Raw genomic sequence first — 25,370 nt, 5'->3', positions numbered from 1 at the left:
TATCATTCTTCCCAACTTCATTTATAAATTCGTTGCAATCCCAATCAAAATTGAAGCAGGGTAGTTTCTAGATATTGACGAAATAATCATAAAATGTATATAAATAGACAAAAGACCTAAAATTATCAACAAAATACTGAACATGATAAAGAAATTTGGAGGACTGGCATGAATCACTTTGTAGACTTTATACAAGACTACTGTAACTGAGTATTGTATTGTTTTGTGTTGTATTGTATTGTATTGTATTGGTGAAAGAAAATAAAAGAGCAGTGCAATAGAATAGAGAGCCCAGGTATAGATCCAACAAATATAGTCAACTTATCTTTTACAAAAGATTAAAAATAACTCAGTGGAGAAAGTATAGTCTTTTTAGCAAATATTTCCAGAATAAATGGAAAGCTACATGTAAAAATATGAAACTATATACAAGCCTTAGCCTTTCATAAAAATGAACTCATAAGGTATAGGAGACTTGAGCATAAAATGTAAAACATGTCTTCCATTCTAGACTATAGAATGTCTAGAAGACAACATAGTAGAAAATGTAGATGACCTTACAGTTGATAATGACTTTTTAGATGCAACACCAAAAGCATGATTTATGAAAGAAAAAGTTGATAAATTGGACTACATTACAATTTAAAACTTCTGCACTTTGAAAGTCATTATGAAGAGAATGAAGAGACAAGCCAGATTCGGTGAGAAAATATTTGCAAAACTTTTATCTGATAAAGGACTGGTATAGAAAATATGCAAAATTCTTTAAAACTCAAAAGAAGAAATATACAACACACTTAAAAGGCAAAAATCTGAAATGATACCTCATCAAAGACGATATACAGATGGCAAAAAAGCATATGAAAAGATGCTCAACATGATGTCATTAGGGAATCGCAAATTAAAACAACAATGGCATACCACTATAAATCTATTAATATAGTTAAAGGTCAAAGCACTAACACCTCCAAATACTTGGAAGGATATTGAACAGGAACTTTCATTTATTGCTGGTGATAATCCAAAATGGTACAGCCACTTTGGAAGACTGTTTTGGAGTTTTCCACAAAGTAAGAACACTTTACCATATGGTCCAACAATTGCACCCCTAGATATTTACCTAAATAAGTTGAAAACTTATGTCCTCTAAATAGCCTGCATACAAGTGTTTGTAGTACTTTTATTCAGAATTTCCAGAAATTGGAAGTAACCAAGATATTCTTCTATAGGCCAATAAATAAAAAAACTGTGGAAGATCCATACATAGTTTAATAAAAGTTAATAAAAAGAAATGAACTATGCATCCATGAAAAGACATGGAGGAAACTTAAATCCATATAGCTAAGTGAATAAAGCCTGCATAAAAGGTTATATACTATATAATTCCAACTATCTGGAATTCTGGAAAAGGCAAAAAATAGGGTGGAAAGATCAATACTTGCCAGGGGTTGGTGGGAGAGTGGAAAAGATGAATAGGTGGAACCCAGAAAATTTTTATGGGAGTCAAAGTTTTATATATAATACTATAATGGTAGATATATGACATTATGCATTTGTCTAAACTGGTACAACTATACAACACAAAGAGTGAACCCTTATGTAAACTATGGACTTTAGTTAATAATAATGTATCAATATTGGCTCAACCATTTTTGTAAATACAGCACACTAGTGCAAGATGTTAATAACAAGGAAAACTTCACCGGAGTGGGAAGAGGATATATGGAAATCTGCGTTTTGCTCAATTTTTCTCTTAACCTAAAACTGAAATGGGAAAAGTTCCCTTGTCCCTCTTGCAGGGTGTGAGACAGAGGGAGTGGCTCGCTTCTTCAGTGCCCCAGTGCTCAAACCTCTAGGGGAGCATAGAGACAGGCAGGCTGTAGGGCTCCAACCCCATTGCAATGCCTAGGGGTGAATGTTTACAGCTCCTGAAACCCCAGTGGGCATGTGTTACAGAGTGTTCCTTTAGTTTAGCTGTCCATAAGTGGCTTGTGTTTATCAGCTCAATTAGAACCTCTGCCTTATGGCAAGGACAGGGGGCTTTCTGTATCCCAGGGATTTTTGCCCTGGTGTACCAGAAGAATCGGATCACACCTGGGCTTGGAGAATGAGTGCCAGGTTTTACTGAGTGGAAGTAGCTCTCAGCAGATGAAGGAGCCAGAAGGGAGATGGAGTGGGAAGGTTTCCCCTGGAGTCGGGCCTCTCAGCAGCTGGACTCTTCTCCAACTGCCCCTGCCAAACTCCGCATTGTTCTGCCGGTGGATGGCCTGCCTGAGTGCTGGTATCTGTTAGTGCCTGTGAGCGTGCTCTTCCACTGATGTGCTCCTCTTGACGTCCAGCCGCTTGTTGTCTCTGCCTGATAGGGTCTTGGGGTTTTTATACGCACAGGATTGGGGTGTGGTGGGCCAGGGGAGTCTTGGAAAATGCAACGTTTGGGCACAGAGGCAAGAGTGCCTGTCCTCACCTAAGTCCATGGGCCTATGCCCGAGGGTGGAGCCCTAGCGAGGGACCCGCTTTTCTCTACCCAGCACTTCCCTGTTCTCCTCCCATGTCAACACTGCTCTACAAATAAAGTCTACAAAAACAAATAGTTAAAAAATAGACTCAAGTATCCTCAAAAAATAATAATCAAGTCAAGGCATTCGAAAATGCTGAGAAACCTTTTCTATCCTATGGGGGAATTATCCCGAAGAATTTAGAATTTAATGTGCAATACAGATTTCTTCTCAAACATAAAAATTTTAAAAATAGAGATAATTTAGTGGCATTGTTTCAGATGAGCTCATATTTATTTAATAGAAATAAAATATTTTGGCTTCACTGGCCTTTGTTTTCTCACATTCTAGTGTCTTGAAACTGCTAAAGATGGTATAGTTGACATTTTTAAGGCATGTATTGCCCTAAGAGTGATAGGAGTTGATACTAGAGTTATGTAACAAAGCTAAGTAAAATACTTCATAAAGTACGCTTAAAATGCCTCATTTAATCAGAGTAATCCTAACAAACCTTATTTCCTTAGTTTAAGGGTATAGACTAAACTACTATACCGATGAGGACCACAAGTATGAGGCTTAAATGATAGAAGTTGATTAATATGCCATGTAATAGATCTGAGATAGATGCACAGTTTGTTGAGTGTTTGTTTTTGTTGTTTTTTTTTTCACACTTAATGTATTTTCCCTCTGAGTTTAAGGTGGCTGTTTTGGCTTCTGCCATTATATCTGCATTTCACACAATTGGAAGGAAGAAATAGCAGGAAACACACTTTCACATATTTAAGGAGATGACTGTAAGTGCCATAATCATTTCTGCTCTCATTTTGAGGTATATTACATGGCAAGAAAGCTGGAAAACATAGTCATTACCTGGGTAACCCTGTGCCTATGTAAATTCTATTATATGAAGCAGGCAAAAATGAATATATATACAGTCTGCTAAAAATCACCGTCATTGTGGAAATCTATGCCTACTTCTCCATGGTAGGAAAATTTTGTTTGACTGATTAAACATTTTGCCATGAAAATTGTGTTCCCAATGCTTCTGCTATGTGGTTCTTAAGACAAGAAAAGTATTCACCTTGGCTCCAGGGACCATCTTCTATGAGAGCTTCCAGGTGAGCTTCCAGAGTTGGCGTGATTTCCCACCAAATGCAGTGAGCAAATATTTCACATTTGGATGTGATATCATTGGTTGTCTTGAGCCAAAACAAGCACAACAAAACAAACTGTGCCCTGCAGCAGGTCTTCAGCTCTTTCCCTTCTCAGAAAGCCAAGCACAATATATAATTAATGTTTTTAGAAACAGAAAAAATATCTGCAGCTGCCATTGCCCTCACCACAGGTAGTACACAATCTGATATTAATGTTATGTTAACCAGTTGTGTCAGGTCTTATTATAAACAATAGAAACAATCTTAAACAAAAACAAAGTTAATAATGAGAACAGAATAATTGCAAAGATATCAGAGGTTCACAGAATAGACAAGAGGATGGAGGGATGGGCCAGATGACAGATAATTGCCCCAAGGCAATTGTATTCTGAGTCCTACTCTGAAGATTTTAGGACTCAGAATAGATCTACCATTACCAAAAAAAAAAAAAAAGAAAGGAAAAGAAAAAGATATTTGTTTCATGCTATGAGCAGAGATCTGAATTCCACTATTACTATAGTTTTTGTGTCACCAGTTCAATAGTAAAACATTAATCCAAGTTAGGAGATTTCTAGGGGAGACAAAGTATTTGGCCCACTTATTTTGCCCTTTTGTAAAAACTGGGGAATTCCCTTCAAAGAGAGGCATTGTAATAGTAATAAGATAGTATTGAATGTTGAATAGCAAAAAGAAGTCAAATATGTGCTATCTCAGTGTAGTTTATGCTAAATTCAGGAACAAAATTATAATTTCCCTCTAGGAAATATTCCTCCCCCCTCTTGGAAAACTTGGGCTTTCTAATTTGAGTTATAAATTTTTCCAGAGTCATAAATTGCATCACCACTTAAAGCTTTCCATCATGAGTGAAAGTAGCCGGGGCTGGTGTTGTGGGTTGTAAAGGATTTTACTAGGACAGTTGTAGGTAAAGAAAGGCAGATTTATTAGAAAAAGTATGAAAATGTGTTGCAAGGTTGCAGTGGGCAGCACAACAGAGGAAGAGCTGTCTGCAAACAGGCAGGGGCTGGAGGGAAGTTTTATAGGGTCTTGCTGGAGGGGCTACATGAGGAATAAGGTCGTGCTGCTGGGATAAGTGTGGAGTGAGATCATTGTGCCCATGGGCTATTTGTGATAGGTCATTTCTCAGAACAATTGTTCATTGTTCTTTCCTATCTGGGGCTCTCCCCAACCTAGGGTTTATCACCTCCTGGGGCCCCTTCCCCCTTGTTGCTTAATTGTCTTATCAGGACTTGACACTTTCTAAAAGGCAATAGTCCACATCCCAGCAATTCCTAAGTGGTCCTGAGATGTTTTCATTATTTAGTGAGTGAAGCAAGAAGAGAACATTTTCTTCTAAGCCTTGTCCATGATAAAACTTTTCTAATGCCACTGCCATAAGGGCCACATTGTGTCCAGCTTGGCACCAAATAATCATATGATGGAGAAAATAATTTCATGCTTTGAATAGCACCCCAAACATATCTGTGACAAGTGTGCAGACATCAGGACGTTTATAAATATCCCTTGAATTTGTTTTGTCTTTTTTAGCAAATAATTCTTAAGTTTCAACAAGTAGTATGCATGTGGTAAATAAAGGATACTTTCTAGCCTAAACTCCTGTATAACACAAGTTTCTAAAACCTCAAATCACTGTTCAAATATCACCTAGCCATTATTAAATTGCATTTGCAAAAAAAAAAAAAAAAAAAAAAAAAAAGAAGAAGAACTGAGTTAATTATGAGAGTGAAAGAGATCTAACCTAACCGCCTCCATCTTGGTTCTAACCTCTAAGTTGTCCTTGTTCATTCCCAGGCAGAGGCTGAACTAACCTTGAGAAGGAATTTAGTGTATAGATTAACTTTGAAACAAAAGTGATATCCTTTTTCTGAAAGAAACCCTCTCCTTTCCTGAAGACCAGTCTGCCTTTATAGGACCAACAGATTAGCTGCAAGATTGGAAATTACTTAGGAGCCATGTAGCCTCTAGCTGCAAGAGTCTGAACTTCCCCAAATTGCTCCTGGGAATAACATCACTGTTGTAAAACCAAAGATCAGTGCTTGAGATATTTCTGATGCACCAGCTGATGCCACCCAGACTGGTAATCTTGCTCAATCAGTTCTGTGATCCCACCCATGAATAGAAGACAGCAAGAACAACTCACTTTCTCACTTCCACCCTCTATGACTTTATCTCCAGTCATCACTCCCCACTTCCTGAGGCCCTGCCCACCAAATTATACTTGAAAACTCTGATCCTCGAATTCTTAGGGAGACTGATTTGAGTAATAATAAAACTCTAGTCCCCCATACAGCTGCCTCTGTTTGAATTAAACTCTTTCTCTTTTGCTATTCTCTGTCTTGATAAATTGGCTCTGTCTAGGCAGTGAGCAAGGAGAACCTGCTGGGCCGTTACACTTATGCACAAAGGTTTTAAAACAGTACGTTATTCTTATATTTTAGATTTGCCTTAATATCCCCATGGAATAGTTCTTCACGAAGCTGTCAGTGTATCTTTAATTACATAGAATTTAAAGTTTTGAAGATACGACCAGGTAGTTTGAGGACAACCCTAGTTTTTGTTTGTTTTCACTTGTTGTTTTACTATATATTATATATGCTTACTGGATTTAGGAGACATGGCATAGTGTGGCAGGTGAGATCTCACTAATGGTTGAACAGGCACAGGCCTCCATAAAAGCTGCTTTAGCACTGACTGAGTAGTTAGGTTAAAATTAAAACTGAGAGGGCCAGTGCCCTCACATAAAGGCTAGAAAGTAACATTAGCCTGCCAAGAGTGTTGCCTGGGCCTCCCCTGGGCCTTACACCATGTCAAGATAAGAAAGGAATTCTTACATTCCTCATACCAGGATCCGTTTAGGATGAGGCAAGTTTTATTGAGGGTCTGAAGATACTCTCCAGACCTTCATACCTTAGCTGGAGACAAAATAAGGGTAATCACTCCCAAAATAAGGGTAAACCAATCCCTTTAAAAGCAATCCTCAAATTTGACATTTAACCTATTAGAAGCTTATTTTTTTCTCAAATTTTTTTTTCTTTTCTTTCTACAAAACTAAATCATGAATTTTCAGTCTGACCTTAGGTCTTTGACTTGACAATCATCACTGTCTGGCTAACAAAATAATATATATGTATGTGTGCATGTAAAACCACAATGGCTGATCTTTCAAATTCTCTTTTTTAATATTTTCAACTTTTATTTTAGATTCAGGGGGTACACGTGCAGGTTTGTTACATGGGTGTGAACCCAAAGTGTCTGAGACAGGTCTCAATTTAGAAAGTGTATTTTGCCAAGGTTAAGGATGCACATATGACAGCCTCAGGAGGTCCTAACAACATGTGCCCAAGGTGGTTGGGGCGCAGCTTGGTTTTAAGCACTTTAGGGTTACATGAGACATTAATCAATATGTATAAATATACATTGGTTCAGTTTAGAAAGGGGGGCTTCCAGATTATAGGTAGATATATGCTTTTAGACATTTTGGGGAGATATGAAACGTCAATCAAGATATGTAAGGCATATACGGGTTTAGTCCAGGAAGGTTGGACAATTCAAAGTGGGGACTTCCAAGTCACAGGTAAATAGGAGACAGATGGTTGCATTATTCTGAGTCTTTGATCAGCCTTTCATTGAATATACAATTTACGTGTGAGAGGGGACTAGAGGTATAGTCATTTATGGCTTACTCTGGCTCAGTAGATCTGCATTTTTACATAAGCCAAAGGGCAGAAGAAACAATTAGACATGTTTTTGTCTCAGGTGACCAGAAGGATGGCTTTCCCTCTAACACTTGTGAAGATAAGCTATCAATTTACATTGTCAGGGTGCAATTCAATATAACTGTGTTAGAGTAAAGATCTTGAGGCCTACAAGGAATTTCCTTGTGGGCAAATTATGAGGGAGGTATGCAGCTTTTTTATCTTTGTAGCTAGCTTATTTAAAAATAAAATTTGAGGCAAGTTTACCTTGCACAGTTTCCAGTTTAGCTTTTCCCTTTGGCTTAGTGATTTTGAGGTCCCAAGGTTTATTTTCTTTTCACACGGGCATATTGGGTGATGCTGAGGTTTGGGGTATGAATGATCCCATCTCTCAGGTACTGAGGATAGTACCCAACAGTTTTTCAACCCCTGCCCTCCTCCTTCCCTCCCCTCTACAATAGTCATCAGTGTCTATTGTTTCCATCTTTATGTCCATGTGTAATCAATGTTTAGCTCCCACTTATAAGTGAGAACATGTGATATTTGGTTTTCTGTTCCTATGTTAATTTGCTTAGGATAATGGCCTCCAGCTGTATCCATGTTGCTCAAAGAATATAATTTCATTCTTTTTTTATGGCTGTGTAGTATTCTATGGTATATATGCACCACATTTTCTTTATCCAGTCTACCACTGACGGGCATTTAAGTTGATGCCTTGTCTTTGCTTTTATGAATAGAAGCTTACTTTTTAGCTCATGTAACTATGTCATGTGGGTAATCTTCCATGCAATAATTTAGGCAACCTATGTTCTTCCTACCTGTGGCTTTGTCATGCCCTGGATGTCAGCATTCTCAGCTCAACCTTTTGCATCTTTTAATGAGACAGGTAGAAAGAATGTGGAGGGTCATGTGGTAGGTTTTTTTGGGCCAAATTTGAAAGTGGCAAACCTGACTTCTATTCTCATTCCATTATCTGAAACTCAGCTGCACAGCTATTTCTAACTGCAAGGGAAGAATGTAGGCTAGTTTTGTGATAGTCTTTCTAGGAAGCAAGAGCCAAAAAGTGTCAGGTTCTAACTGAGGTCTAAGAGGAGTCAGTGGGCAAGTAGCAGGTAGCTGGAAAAACACTCAAGGAATCGTAGATAGTTTCGACATGGATTTACTCTCTCTTGGCACATGAGCAAGCCATATGTACAGCATTAGCAGGGTAATTATCCTTTTACAGACAAAAGGGCTCTGAGCCAAGCATGAGTTCATGTGGGTGATCACCTAATGTGCCTCACGTGGTGTGGTTACATAATGTGTGGGGTTGTGCTCCTGCGCTCCAAACCCGCCGAGTCATGCAGCACCAGAAGGCCGCCTCAGGCCACTCCTGACTAAAGTGAAGCCATTTCCTTTACAAAGAGTTTGATAAACAACTAGACAAACTCTGCTACAGTAATATAGACAGGCCAGCATCTGGGACACTTTCTGTTAATGCTCCTTGAAATTTTAATCAAAACCTATCTCAACAATAAGCATCTTCAGATAATTAATTTTTAAAACTATCCTTTTAAATACTACTGTTAATTATCAAGGGCTCCTATTTTCTAGCAGATAAATACTTTTATTATAAATATATAATGTCTTCTCTTTGACCCTTTAGCCATAGGAGTATTTTAATACCAAGTCCTCAAATCCAGCTCTGAATGTCCTGGCTCTCTTGACAGTAATTTAGGGCAATATGAACAGAGCACTGTTTTAATGCATTTTCTGAAAATGTGTTTCTCTACCTATATCTAAATAAGGCCTGATTTACTGTACTCTATCATGATAGAGAAAGCATCTGGCTGAAAGGCCACAGAGCTATTTGTGTTAATGAGCAATTCTCTAATAAAAATCACTTAACTTATTTCTTGAAGACACTACAATCTCTAGGACTGCTCTCTAAGTTATCTGGAATGAAATTTTGTGTGGTTCCATATATCTATATCTGACATTACATTTAGAGAGGAGAGATTCAAATTCCCCAGCCTCTCCTTCCAGTCCTCAGTACTGAAGGGCTACCCAAGGAAATATGTCATGAATTAATTTGGAGAAGTCTGTTGGAACAGTACTCATTTTAGAAGTGGGATATGTGCATCTCTGTATTTATGTGTGTGGTGTGCTTGGGATGAGTGTTAGAGTGAACCCTTACTTTTACTACACAAAACTTAACTGGGAATAATGTCCATATGTCTTTCTTTAGCATAGTACATACTCTACTAAATAAAATATTTAAATAAATTGCAGTTGGTCACTATGAATCCGTGGACCCTTGTGTATCTTCTTATTCCTGGCATAATGTCTCCAATGTATCCTGCACGTACCCGACAGTGATAATTTCTTTAGAAATTAGCCTCTTAGTCATATAGTCAATATATGAAGTTACCAGGTCAATAAAAGACTTATAATTGTTTATAATTATTTTTCTTATTTCTCACCACTACTTAATATCAAGATTATTCCTTTTCTTTCACTTTGTCCTGCCTCTCACCAGTCAACTGAAGCTGAGAATTTCAGCCTGAAGCTGACATGACACTACAACTGTGAGAGCCGGATTCACCATGGTATTTTAAAACATCATTCCCTGTCTTCCTTAGGTGGCACTCAACTTGGAGGAGTCTTTTTTTTAACTAGTTTTTGTACATTTTCCTACTTTCTCTAAAATGATAGCAAATTAAGGGCTAATCTATGTTGCTTTTACTCAGATTTTTTCTTTAAACGCTAACATTTTAAGTCCAGAAGCCTTTTTTTCCCTGAGTTTAAGGAGGAAAAACAGGGCTTTCATGCATTGTGATGAATCATGGTGAGCTGTTGCATATAGAGTCTTAGTGGTATCTTTTTTGGTTGTCTTAATACTCATTATTTGTCTTCTCGTGGCTTTGGACAGATTTCCTTTCGTTCTTTTCTCTTTATATGCGGCATTTCTGTAATTGGAAGAAATAATATGAAGGTCCTTGCTCTTGTAGTCAGCATGTTTGCTACATTATTCTACTGTGTATGGATCCATGGTTTGAACCTCCTGCAACTTTTGCTCATTTTTCTGTTTTTTTTTTCTAACAAAGCCGCTAATATTAAAACACAAGAGAAAAAAATTCCCTCTAACACATGACTAGAATTTGAGATCATTTATTTTGGTTACAGTGCTCATAAATGTGAACTAAAGAATATGCAGGAATATAATATACATGATCAAAGCAGTATTTGTCTTAATTTAGCAAATATGTATTGAGCCTCGACTATGTACCCAAATTTCTCAGTGTTGGAATGTATCAGTGAACAAAATAGACAAAAATTCCTATCTCTATAGAGTTTTTATTATAATGGAAGTGAGACAAACAGTAAACACAATAGACAAGTACATTTTATTGCATGTGAATTGTACAAACTCTGTGTCACCCTTTCAGATTTCCTTGAATGCCTTTTTTCTTCCTAAAGCACTTTTGCTTCCCATATCTTCTGCTGTCTGGGAACAACAATGTACTTGCCTAGGGATTTCTGACCTCTTTTTTTTTTTTAACTTTTATTTTAGGGTCAAGAGAACATACGCAGATTTGTTATATAGATAAACTTGTATCATGGAGGTTTGGTTTGCAGATTATTTAATCAACCAGGTACTAAGCATAGTACTTGATAGTTATTTTTTCTGATCCTTTCTCTCCTCCTACCTTCCACCATCTAGTAGGCCCTAGTGTCTGTTGTTCCCTTCTTTGTGTCTATGTGTTCTCATTATGTAGCTCCCACTTATAAGTGAGAACATGTGGTATTTGGTTTTCTGTTTTTGTATTAGTTTGTTAAGGAAAAGGACCTCTAGCTCCATCCATATTTCTGCAAAGGACAGGATCTCATACTTTTCATGGCTGCGTAGGAGACCACTGATCTGTCCTTTTTAAGGGTTATCACTACCATAGCTGAAACCCAGTGTTTCTAATTCCTTCACAACTTAAGGACTTTAATAAAATGTATGATACCCCAAGTGTCCACCAAAAGGGGCAAATCATTCAACACTGTCACTAGTTTCTTCATTTCTTTTAAAAAGTACTTTTTTGAACAGTTAAGTCTGTCCAGACACTGTTCTGCTTCCTTAGGCTACATCAGTGTACCAAGATCTGTGCCCTCATGGAGCTAACAATCTAGGAGTAGTAAGAGAACCAATGATAAGCATTTTAGAAGGTGATAAGTGAGACAGTAAAAATAAAAAGTACATAGGAAAAGGGAGATTAAGAGAGCTGAGTGTGGAATGGTTGCAGTTTTAAAAGAGGAACTTAGTGTAGGTTTCACTGAGGAAGAAGCATTTGAGAAAAGACATGGAGGGGGGTTGAAGACTAGTAATGAAGGAAGAATAAAAGGAATGAAGGCTAAGAGGTAATTAGTATCACCTCATGTAGGATAGCTTAAGCATCTTGTCTTTTACTCTAAGTGAAATGGGGAGCTGTTGCAAAATTTGGGGCAAAGGAATGACATGGTATGTGTGTGTGTCCAAATACATACATGCAATTGATACATAAATCTGCTGAACATGTAATTCACATTTCCCTGAGCTAAAACCTCAGTCCTTCCCCTTTTATCTATGTCACTTAGATTTCAAAAATTATTAGAAGTAAGGTAGATAGGAATTCACACATGCAAATTGTTCCACTGTTTCTGCTACTGCTCTTGCTGGTTGTCTTATTTTCACTGTTCACAATTCCACATCAATGCTACCTATATTGATAGACAACTGGGTTGGCTGCTCTACTCCTTTTAGTTACCCATCAGAGGCAAGGACATATCTCAGTGGCTGACATTATTAAGACATCTGCCTGTGCTATTTTAATTTTAAATAACTAATAAGCTATGCATCTGATATTACACTTGAGCTGCCTGTGTATCAGTGTAGCACTGCCCTGGACTTCAAAATATTTTCTCTGGCCAATTCAGGACACAATATCCTTTTTTCAAGCCTGTTCTTTGGAAGATGAGTTCTCATTATAGTTGCATGGTAACACCAATCCCTGGTAACACCAGAGTAAATGGTCAGTGCCACAAGGCTATGTCTGGGCAGTTTAACTGCAGTCTCATGCTATACCAAACATCGTGCACTTTGACCATCAATCAGGTCCTGCAACTGATTACCTCAGGTGACTCCTTTACAAACTCTAGCCATCTAACATGAAGCCACATTCATTTTTCTCCCCTAAAATCTAGCATGTATCAAAGTTTTCAGTATATCATACATATAAGGAGTCCCAGTATAGATGGATTTCATGGGCATTTCAATGTACTTCTTAGAATGCATGTAAAAGTTGACAATGGATGAAAATACCCAACATGAGACTATTTAATATAGCAGCTGACACATCAAAATAATCCAGTCATTACACTTGTTACAATAAAAAATGCTGTTCAAGATAGAAATTATTCACCTTAAAATATAATGAACTCAAACCCGAGATGTACTGAAGTAGATATGATGTGACTATAGCTTAGGAATGATATGGAGGAAATTTCTGAATTTATTAGAAATGTCTGCTACCAAACAGAAGTCTCCATTAGTGTTTACATTTAAAAAATATATAATTGGCTATAAAATCTGTGATATCTCAAGGTCCAGGAGGTCTAAAACTTAGAGGTCAAGGTACAGATGGCCAGCAGCAGAACAAACATTAAGGGAGGAAAAAAGAATGACTTGTCATTTTCCCACCTGGAAACTAAGGGCTAGAACATGGCTATAGTGGGGCCAGATCTCAGTAAGGAAGTCAGGATCTCAAAGATCAGACATAACAGGAATTCAGTCATGGTAATGAGCAGGAAGGAGTCTAAAGGGGAAACTAATCATATGGTACCAGAGTCAAGGACACTGCCATATTAATACAATTTTCTGCCCCAATAACTTCTCTTTGACTCTTTGTTTTAGAGAAGAAAATTGTCTTAGGTCACAGCTGTCCTAGAGCATACAAGTGAGTATAGAAACAGGTGAATGTATGAACACGACTAGTTAGGATATAGAGATAGCAAAACTAAGGACACATACAAAAGGTAACTGTCAGTTCTGGGCTCTCTCTCTCTCTCTCTCTGTCAGACACACACACACATACACATTTCCACATTGTTAAATAAAACTACATAACATCATTATTCAGTCGGAAAACTCCCGGATGAGAATGTATTTTGTGCACATTCTCAAATTTAGTATTTTGGCCTTGATTATTTTGGCAGTTCTGTAGAACTATACCTGCATTGACATGACTATTTAACTATTAATAAGCATATGTCAAAATCTTGAAAACATACTGCAAGTTATAAATCATCCTTAAAACATTTGAGGAATTTTCCTGAGCTTAATGCAACACAGATTTGAATAGTACAATGCTATAATCCCGAACCAGAACTGAAAGCCATTAGAATCAAGAATGGATTTGAAATTTTGCAATTTGTTTATAGGGTAGTTATTATTTTAACTTCTTTTCATGATGATAAGGAGGATACATAAACTTATCTGCAGGAAACAGGCTGCTTATTTCAAAATTCCTTCTCACATCCCACAGTGCAATCATCTAAAGCCAAGATGCAGTTATGCAGAACACAGATGAAGTTTCGCTTCATATTACAAATGCATTCACTTAAACATGTTATGCAGGAGACCATTGGAAGATAAAACTTATCTTTCTCACTATGAACATTGAAATTTTATTTTTTTCATTTAACTCTTGATAGAATAATATGAAATTCAATTGTGACAAAGGAATTGTGATGACATTTTCAACCTATTTTTTATGTACTATTAATCTGTAACAGGTGTGTTTTGAAAAGTGAACTCAAGGTCAGAACACTTAGGGTGGGGAAATAGACAGGAGTGAGGAGAATTAGAAGCAGTCAATTTTACTATCTAGTGGAGCCAACTGAGTTAAACTGTAAGTAAAGAAATCCAGGAGCTTTAGCCTTTGAAAGACTTTTTAAGAAGATTCTATACAAAATGCATAAAACATTGAAAAGGCAGAAGTAAAAGTGAAAAAAGTGTTCCTCATGGGGCAAGGAGATAGCTCTTATCTTCGTTATTTCTTTCCTGATGACCCCAAGTTAGACTATTCAAGTAAAGGCTTGTATTGATTTGTTTAACTTTCAGAAGTTAACATCTGGGCATAAGACCAAAATTGAAATGAAAAAAGTGGCACTTAAAGTTCTCAGGTAAAATAAGAGGGAAAAAGTATAACATGAGCTGATGTATCTGCTGCTCTTTGAAAAATTTCCCAGTAAAAGAAACACAGATACAAAGATAAAGACATATTTTTAAAAATTGATGTTTTAAGATTCACCATAGATTTGTTATCTCAGGCTCTGTCTTTACTAATTTTTCAAATTGAAGGCTTTACATTATCCAGATTGAGTTTAGTACTCTATTATGTATATAGCAGATTGGGATAAATAATTGCTAAAATAATTGTTCCAGGAACCTATACTCTATCACCTAACATACAATAAGCATATGAAACATATTGTTGAGTGAATGAATGAGAATGAGAATGAGGAGAATAAATGAGAATGTTAGAACATTTTCAAATTAGAGAGGGAGAGAAGAGTAAAAAAATAAGAGGGATATGTCCATATCTATATACAGGTATATATGTCTACATCCACCTCAGTTTTATGGGTATATGTGTCTCTGTGAGCTAGTTTATTTACACTATGTGGTTACATATACAGTGGATGGGGCTGGAATGTGAAAAGTAGATATTGTGTTCTTGTTAAATAATACTTGAGCTATAACTATATGTATATGTTTACTATCATACATTTCCCTCTTCATTCATCAAATAACATTCTTAGATTAAGAGTTTACACCTTCCATTCATTCATTCACTCATGAGAATCTGGTGTCACCATCATCCTTCACTCAACACAGTCTAGCTACAGACAGCAATGGCCTCCAAAACACAGATTTAACTGATGTACCTTCTTCTTGATTTTTCTTGATTTCTCTTTTGTGTGAGACACGGACTACTCCTTGCTTTTGAGTTAGTCTTTTCTATCATGTTGAGAGGTGACAGCGTGCTGGCAGTCCTCACAGCCCTCGCTCGCTCTCGGCACCTCCTCTGCCTGGGCTCCCACTTTGGCGGCACTTGAGGAGCCCTTCAGCCCACCGCTGCACTGTGGGAGGCTGGGCTGGCCAAGGCCGGAGCCAGCTCCCTCAGCTTGCAGGGAGGTGTGGAGGGAGAGGCGCCAGCGGGAACCCGGGCTGCGTGCGGCGCTTGCGGGCCAGCCAGAGTTCTGGGTGGGCGTGGGCTTGGCAGGCCCTGCACTCAGAGCAGCCGGCCGGCCCTGCCGGCCCCAGGCAATGAGGGGCTTAGTACACGGGCCAGCGGCTGCGGAGGGTGTACTGGATCCCCCAGCAGTGCCAGCTCACCGGTGCTGCGCTGGATTTCTCACCAAGCCTTAGCTGCCTTCCCGTGGGGCAGGGCTCGGGACCTACAGCCAGCCATGCCTGAGCCTCCCACCCACTCCATGGGCTCCTGTGCAGCCCGAGCCTCCCCAATGAGCGCCGCCCCCTGCTCCACGGCGCCCAGTCCCATCGACCACCCAAGGGCTGAGGAGTGCAGGCGCATGGTGCGGGACTGGCAGACAGCTCCACCTGCAGCCCCTGTGCGGGATCCACTGGGTGAAGCCAGCTGGGCTCCTGAGTCTGGTGGGGACGTGGAGAACCTTTATGTCTAACTCAGGGATTGTAAATACACCAATCAGCACCCTTTGTCTAGCTCAGGGTTTGTGAATGCACCAATGGACACTCTGTATCTAGCTACTCTAGTGGGGCCTAGGAGAACCTTTATGTCTAGCTCAGGGATTGTAAATACACCAATCGGCACTCTGTATCTAGCTCAAGGTTTGTAAACACACCAATCAGCACCCTGTGTCTAGCTCAGGGTTTGTGAATGCACCAATCCACACTCTGTATCTAGCTGCTCTGGTGGGGACTTGGAGAACCTTTGTGTTGACACTCTGTATCTATCTAATATAGTGGGGACATGGAGAACCTTTGTGTCTAGCTCAGGGATTGTAAACGCACCAATCAGCACCCTGTCAAAACAGACCACTGGGCTCTACCAATCAGCAGGATGTGGGTGGGGCCAGATAAGAGAATAAAAGCAGGTTGCCCCAGCCAGCAGTGGCAACCTGCTCAGGTCCCCTTCCACACTTTGGAAGTTTTGTTCTTTCACTCTTTGCAATAAATCTTGCTACTGCTCACTCTTTGGGTCCACACTGCCTTTATGAGTTGTAACACTCACCGCGAAGGTCTGCAGCTTCACTCCTGAGCCAGCGAGATCACGAACCCATCAGAAGGAAGAAACTCCTAACGCATCCGAACATCAGAAGGAACAAACTCCAGACACGCCACCTTAAGAGTTGTAACACTCACTGCAAGGATCCGCGGCTTCATTCTTGAAGTCAGTGAGACCAAGAACCCACCAATTCCAGACACAATGTCACTGGATTTTCATCCATGATGTCCCTTTATATTTGATTCCATGACTGGTCTTTATTATCAGAGATCATTTTCTCTTGCTTTATGTGCCACTTTGGTAGATTCATCTGTAATCATAGTTTAACCCGCCGTGAGAACACTCATGAATCTCAAAGCTCTCGCTATATCCAAGGGTCATAGTAAATTGTCTGCTTAGTACTTCTAATAGATTATCTCAAAATCACTTCACATTTAACAGGTTCAAATGTAAACTTATCATTTTCTCTTTCATGTTTGATTTTCATCTTATTTCTCTGCCTTAAATGATAGTATCATCATCTAATCATTCACCAAATCATACCAGTTATCATGGTATCTTAACTACTTCTCACCCACCCACCACTTTTAGTTAATGTCCAATCCAGTCACTTTTATCAGTCCTCATGACCCTATCCTGCATACTCCAGACCCTCTCTGTCTCACCTTGGTAGTTGCCACAGTCTCCTCTCTGGTCCGGGTCTTCTGTCTATCTCGGAATCACTTTGAACATGTGTCACTATGTTACTGCTAATCACAATGCAGACCAAATCGTACCTCTCTTTTAAATTCTTTAATAACTCCAGATTTATTTTAACTAAGATAAAATCCAAGTCTTTACCAAGGTATATAAAACTCTCAATGAGCTGGCACTTTTGTGGTATAATTTTTTCTAATTACTTACCCTCAGATGCTATTTACACTCCAGCAATATGAAACTACATGAAGTTCTTTAAGTATAATGTGTCGTATCATATCTCTGTGCCCTTAAACATGATACTTCATCTGCTTATAATATAATGTTCTTTCTTTTTCACCTTGCTGTATCCTATTTGTCTTTTAATATTCAGTTCAGATGTCACATATTGTGTGAATCTTGCACTAAATTCATTCCAATCCCCCGCCATAATACTTTACTAAATGCATTTCAATCCTCTGTCATAATCCTTCTCTGAGATGGAGTCAAGTGTACTTCCAAGGTATTCCAGTACAATCTGTATCTCTATCAGATACTTTTTATATTACATGGATATTATCTCCTCATAATTCTCTTCATCCATTAAGAAAGTTTGCTTGTAGAAAATAACGAATAATAAAATTTTATATACCTAGTTAACCAGTTTTATAAACCTATTACTCTGTCTGATACATAATAGATAATCAAACAATTATTTTAATTTGATTGAATTATACTGCACAATATCAAAGAAACCAAGGGGGTAGGGAGAAAATTTCTAGGTGTGATGTATTGTGATTAACTCACAAATATTGAAAGATGTGTTGCTGTATAATGGCTAAGAATACAGATAAGATATTCAGACTGACTTTGGCTTGAGTCCTAGTTCTAGCACGTGCTTTGTGAATGGAGAAAATTATACCATAGCTCTAAGAGTTTAGTCATCTCATCCTTAAACTAATAATAATAATAATGACAAAAATACCTACCTTACAAAGAGAGGTGAGTTGAGATATTTTCTTTTTTTATTGATTGAGAGCATTTTTTGAGGCCTCTTTTAAGAAAAAGAATACAAAAATACAACTATAAAGTTGAAAAAATAAATCATATCAAATTATAAATTCTAAAAGCTTGATAGACATGTTATTACATCTCAGAAAGGTAACAAAATTTTTAAAATTTACTGTCTCACATACCTCTGTATTATTTTTATTAGTTCTTAATATAACCAGTAGTTTGTAATGTTTTATATGGAGACAATAGAAAGGCAATTTAGTCTTCCTTCTGAAATAGCTTATTGAAATTTTTTATTGTCAATGATTTAAATTTTTTAAATTCACAACTTTTACTCAGTAATATGAAAATTACTGGTATTATCAAATATAGGAATCCCTTATTAAGTTTGTATATGATCTGTAGGATTTGGGAGAATTTTCCACAAACCACCATCAGGCTTCCTACATTTCTAATCTGGCTTCTCCTCCACTACCTCATATACCCAGTGTCCAATGTCATAGGACACACTAATGTTATAACCCCTGCTCCGTGGTCTTTCTGTCATGCTGCTGCGTAGCTTGGTACAGGGGGCAGTAGGAATATTTCTAGAAGCCATCTCTGCTCTGGATTAGTTAGCTAACAATATCTTGTCCACATAAATGCAAATCAAATGCTTCCCCAACTCACCCAACTCAATTTCCATTTATCTAGATCACCAGGATGCCCAGAACTCTCTATTGCCTCCAGACAAATAGGCTAACTTTAACAGATGCTAATTGGGGTTGGAAAGAATGAATGGTCTTATCAGAGGGCAGTTAAAATCTAATTATGCAAAACTAACCAACTGTATGACTACATAACATAGTGTAAGGACCCCGCTTGTGCTGAGAAAGAACTTGTGCAAATGAGAGGCCCAGAAAGAAAGACTCATAGTAAGGGTTGCTGGTATGATCAAATTTAGATAATAAAAATAAAGCACTAAAAATAGTGCTCTGTCCACTGTACATGTACAATAAATATTCATTTTCTATAAATTATTAAGAAAGAATAGACACATTTGGATCAACAAGCTAATTTAAGTCTCCCAAAGAGAACTATTCACATTAATGGTATTATGTGTTTATGTGTTGATACATCCCATGGAGGTCATGAATAGCAGGCATAAAAGCACATATAGTTTAGAATATCCATTTGAAGAATTGAAAGACATATATTTCTATAAACGAACACATATTTCAATTTATTAAAATATAATAAAATATTCCACTATAAAGCAGACTACAATATCAGTATTTTTTCAAGGTCCCAGAGAAAGCTTCATTTTTATCTGGAGACTTCTTGATAATCATGGAATCAGGGTGAGATACTTTGATGATGTTACTAGCTACTCCAATATATTTTTTAAAATCTGATGCATCTATATCTACTTTGAGTATATACGAATGTATCTGGCGCCCACTTAGGGCAAAGGATTTCTCTAGATTGTCAATGTTATGGTTTAGATTTGTGTCCCTGCCCAAAGCAAAGCTCATGTTGAATTGTAATCCCCAGTGTTGGAGGAGGTGCCTGGTGGGAGGTGATTGGATCATGTGGGTGGATTTTCCCCTTGCTGCTCTCATGATAGTGAGTGCTCATGAGATCTGATTGTTTAAAAGTGTGTAGCACCTCCCCCTTCTCTTTCTGCCTCCTTCTCTGGCCATGTAAGAGGTGCCTACTTCCCCTTCGCTTTTCGTCATAGTTGTAAGTCTCTTGAGGCCTCCCCAGTGATGCTTCCTGTATAGCTTGTGTAACTGTGAGTCAATTAAACCTCTTTTTAAAATAAAATAAAATAAATTACCCAGCTCAGATATTTCTTTATAGCAGTGTGAGAATGGACTAATACAGTTAATAAGGGCATTTCTTTACTGAGGAATTCTAGGAATCTTTCTCAATTCCATCTGTCTATGCAGTCAGGACATTTTACAATAGGTGTCAGTGAATAAGAAATTAAACAGCTATAAAGGGAAAGGGAATGCATTGAATCTAAGCTTTCTAAGAAGCAAAAAGTAATGTTACCCACAACAGAGCACTAGTTCAGAGTGATCGAGTGATATTCTCCAGTACTTTTCCTTGAGATGAAACATAAGTGAAGATTTTTTAGTCTTTTCAATTCATTTTGCCTCCACACTAGATTAATAGTCTGGGTAGTTACCGAAATCTAGGTTGAAAGTCATTTTTTTGAAGGTATTATTCTAGTAGGTGCTAGTAACCAGTGTTGTTGGAAAAAAAGCTTACTGTCATTATGATTCTCATTACTATATGTGTATATGTGTACATATGTTTTTATTTTGTTTTTCTCCCTTTAGGCTGTTATATCTTGTGTCCTGAAGTACAAAAACGTGTGTAATTGTGGGTCTTTTTTCATTCACTCTCCTATTATCAAGCTGGAAACTCCTTTATTCAGAATAATCCAAAATTTTGTATTTTTTTAAAAATCCTGTCTTCACTGTCTGCAGTTACTACCAGAGAAATGATGGATTCTCTAGATTAATGCTTTGTGTATTTTTTTCTAATAATTTTAATTCCTTTCATTTTTGTTCTATGCTTCTGTTTCTGTATTTCCTAACCCAGCTTTACATACATATTTTAAAAACCAGCCATCATGTTTTTAATTTGTTTTACCATTTCGTGTCCCTTTGTACATCATTTGCCATTGTTATTTTTAATAAATGTAAGTATTCTTATATTATATATTCTTGTATTGTGTTTTAAATTTTTTTTCATAGGTTATTGGGGAACGGTGGTGTTGGTTATATGAGTACATTCTTTAGTGGTGATTTGTGAAATGTTGGTGTGCCCATCACCTGAGTAGTATAGGCTGCACCCTATTTATAGTCTTGTATCCCTCACCTCCTTCCCACCCTTTCTTCCTGAGACCCCCAAAGTCGATTGTGTCGTTTTTATGCCTTTGCATCCTTATACCTTAGCTCTCACTTATGAGTGAGGACATACAATGTTTGGTTTTCCATTCCTGAGTTACTTCACTTAGAATAATAATCTACAATCTCATCCAGGTTGCTGCCAATGTCATTGATTCATTCTCTTTATGGCTGAGTAGTATTCCTTCATATATATATATATTATATATATATTATATATATATTATATATATATTATATATATATTATATATATTATATATATATTATATATATATTATATATATTATATATATATTATATATATTATATATATAATATATAATATATATATTATATATTATATATATAATATATATAATATATATTATATATATTATATATATATAATATATATATATTATATATATTATATATATATAATATATATATATTATATATATATATACCACAGTTTCTTTATCCATTCACTGATTGATGGGCATTTGGGTTGGTTCCAAGTTTTTGCAATTGCGAATTGTGTTGTTATAAACATGAGTGTGCAGGTATCTTTTTCGTATAAAGACTTCTTTTCCTCTGTGTAGATACCCCATAATGGGATTGCTGGATCAAATGGTACTTCTACTTTTAGTTCTTTGAGGAATCTTCACACTGTTTTTTATAGTGATTGTACTAGTTTATATTCCCACCAGCAGTGTAGTAGTGTCTCCTGTTCACCACATCCATGCCAACATCTACTGTTTTTGGATTTTTTTATTATGGCCATTCTTGCAAGAGTAAGGTGGTATTGCATTGTGGTTTTGATTTGCATTTACCTGATCATTAGCGATATTGTTGGCCATTTGTATAACTTCTTTTGAGAATTGTCTATTCATGTCTTTAGCCCATTTTCAATGGCTGTTTTTTCTTGCTGATTTGTTTGAGTTTGTTGTAGATTCTGGATATTAGTTTTTTGTCAGATGTATAGATTGTGAAGATTTTCTCCCACTCTGTGGGTTGTCTGTTTACTCTGCTGACTGTTCCCTTTGCTGTGCAAAAGCTCTTTAGTTTAATTAAGGCCCAGCTATTTATCTTTGTTTTTATTGCATTTGCTTTTGGGTTCTTGGTCATGAAATCCTTGCCTAAGCCAACGTCTAGAAGGAATTTTTATTTATTTATTTGCTTGTTTGTTTTGTTTTGTTTTTTGCTTAGCCTTGCTTTGGCTATGCGGGCTCTTTTTTGGTTCCATGTGAATTTTAGAATTGTTTTTTCTAATTCTGTGAAGAATGATGGTGGTATTTTGATGGGAATTGCATTGAATTTGAAGATTATTTTTGGCAGTATGGCTATTTTCACAATATTGATTCTACCCACCCATGAGCATGAGATGTGTTTCCATTTGTTTGTGGCATCTATGATTTCTTTCAGCAGTGTTGTGTAGTTTTCCTTGCAGGGGTCTTTTGCCTCCTTGTATATGCCTAAGTATTTAATTTTTTGCAGCTATTGTAAAAGGGGTTGAGTTCATTTGATTCTCCATTTGGTAGCTGTTGGTTTATAGAAGAGCTAGTGATTTGTGTACATTAATTTTGTATCTGGAAATTTTGCTGAATATTTTTATCAGGTCTAGGAGCTTTCTGGAGGAATCTTTAGGGTTTTCGAGGTAAACAATCATGTCATCACCAAACAGCAACAGTTTAACTTCCTCTACAAATTTGGATGCCCTTTATTTCTTTCTCTTGTCTGATTGCTCTGGCCAGGACTTCCAGTACTATGTTGAAGAGGAGTGGTGAGAGTGGGCATCCTTGTCTTGTTCCAGTTTTCAGAGGGAATACTTTCAACTTTTCCCATTCAGTATTATGGTGGCTGTGGGTTTGTCATAGATTGCTTTTACTACATTGAGATATGTCCCTTCTAGGCCAATTTTGCTAAGAGTTTTAATCACAAAAAGATGTTGGATTATGTTCAAATGCTTTTTCTGCATCTATTGAGATGATCATGTGATTTTTGTTTTTAATTCTATTTATGTGGTGTATCACATTTATTGACTAGCATATGTTAAACCATCCCTGCATCCCTGGTATGAAACCCACTTGATCATGGTGGATTATATTTTGGATATGTTATTTGTCTCAGTCAGCTAGTATTTGGTTAAGGATTTTAGCATATATGTTCATCAGGGATATCGGTCTGTAGTTTTCTTTTATAGTTATGTCCTTTCCTGGTTTCGGTATTAGGTTGATAATGGCTTCGTAGAATGATTTAGGGAGAGTTCCTTCTTTCCCTATCTTGTGGAATACTGTCGATAGGATTGGTTCCAATTCTTTTTTGAATGTCTGGTAGGGTTCAGCTGTGAAACTGTCTGGTTCTGGACTTTTTTTTGTTGGTCATTCTTTTATTACCATTTCAATCTCGGTTCTAGTTATTGGTCTGTTTAGGGTATCTAATTCTTCCTGATTTAAGCTAGGAGGCTTGTATCTTTCCAGTAATTTATACATCTCTTCTAGGTATTCTTTTTTTTTCTTTTTTCTTTCTTTCTTTCTTTTCTTTTTTTTTTTTTGAGATGGAGTTTTGCTCTTGTTGCCCAAGCTGGAGTGCAATGGCGTGATCTCGGCTCACTGCAACCTCTGCCTCCCAGGTTCATGCGATTCTCCTGCCTCAGCCTCCTGAATAGCTGGGATTACAGGCATGCACCACCCTGCCTGGCTAATTTTATATTTTTAGTAGAGATGGGGTTTCTCCGTGTTGGTCAGGCTGGTCTCGAACTCCCAACCTCAGGTGATCCACCCACCTCGACCTCCAAATGTGCTGGGATTATAGGCCTGAGCCACCATGCCCTGCCCCTCTTCTAGGTTTTCTAGTTTATGTGCATAAAGGTGTTCACAGTAGCCTTGAATGATCTTTGGCATTTCTGTGGTGTCAGTTGTAATATTTTCTGTTTCATTTCTTAAGCTTATTTCGATTTTCTCTCTTCTTTCTTGATTAATCTTGCTAATGGTCTCTTAATTTTATTTATCTTTTCCAAATACCAGCTTTTTATTTCCTTTATCTTTTGTATTTTATTTTGTTTCAATTTCATTTAGTTCTGCTCTGATCTTGGTATTTCCTTTCTTCTGCTGGGTTTGGGTTTGGTTTGTTTTTGTTTCTCTAGTTTCTTGAGGTGTGACCTTAGATTATCTGTTTGTGCTCGTTTAGACTTTTTGATGTACGTGTTTAGGGCTATGAACTTTCCTCTTAACATTGCCTTCGCTGTATCCCAGAGGATCTAAAAGGTTGTGTCACTATTGTCATTCACTTTGAAGAATTTTTTAAATTTCCATCTTGATTTCATTTTTGGCCAATGATTATTCAGGAGGAAGTTATTTAATTTCCATGTATTTGCATGGTTTTGAAGGTTCCTTTTGGAATTGATTTCCAGTTTTATTTCACTGTGGTCTGAGAGAGTGCTTGATATAATTTCAATTTTCTTAAATATATTGAGGCTCATTTTGCAGCCTATCATATGGTCTGTCTTGGAGAAAGTTCCATGCACCTTTCAATAGAATGTAGATTCTGTGGTTGTTGGATGGAATGTTCTGTATATTTCTGTTAAGTCTGTTTCTTCCAGGGTATAGTTTAAATCGATTGTTTCTTTCTTGACTTTCTGTGTTGATGACCTGTCTAGTGCTGTCAGTGAAGTATTGAAGTCCCCCACTATTATTGTGTTGCAGTCTATCTTATTTCTTAGGTCTATTAGGAATTGTTTTATAAATTTGGAAGCTCCAGTTAGGTGCATATATGTTTAGGATTGTGATATTTTCCTGTTGGACAAGGCCTTTTGTCATTATATAATGTCTCTCTTAGTCTTTTTATCATTATATAATGTCTCTCTGTCTTTTATATAATGTCCCTCTTTGTCTTTAGAAGAGAAGGCAACCCTTCTCTTCATTACTGAAATGAAATAGGGAATACAAGAGTTCCCTGGAGACAACAGATTGCAGTATTTTGTTTTAAAAGTGGGTCTTGTGTTTTTCTGTTTTTAAACTTTTTAAACTGCTGTTGCTTTAAAGATTGTTTTGTCTGATATAAGAATAGCTATTCCAGCTAACTTTTGGTGTCCATTTGTGTGAAATGTCTCTTTCCATCTCTTTACCTTAAGTTTATATGATTCCTTATGTGTTAGGTGAGTC

The sequence above is a fragment of the Pan paniscus genome, chromosome 1 (assembly GCF_029289425.2).
Source record: "Pan paniscus chromosome 1, NHGRI_mPanPan1-v2.0_pri, whole genome shotgun sequence".
Taxonomy (NCBI): Eukaryota; Metazoa; Chordata; class Mammalia; order Primates; family Hominidae; genus Pan; species Pan paniscus.
Note: the sequence above shows the minus strand (reverse complement) of the source record.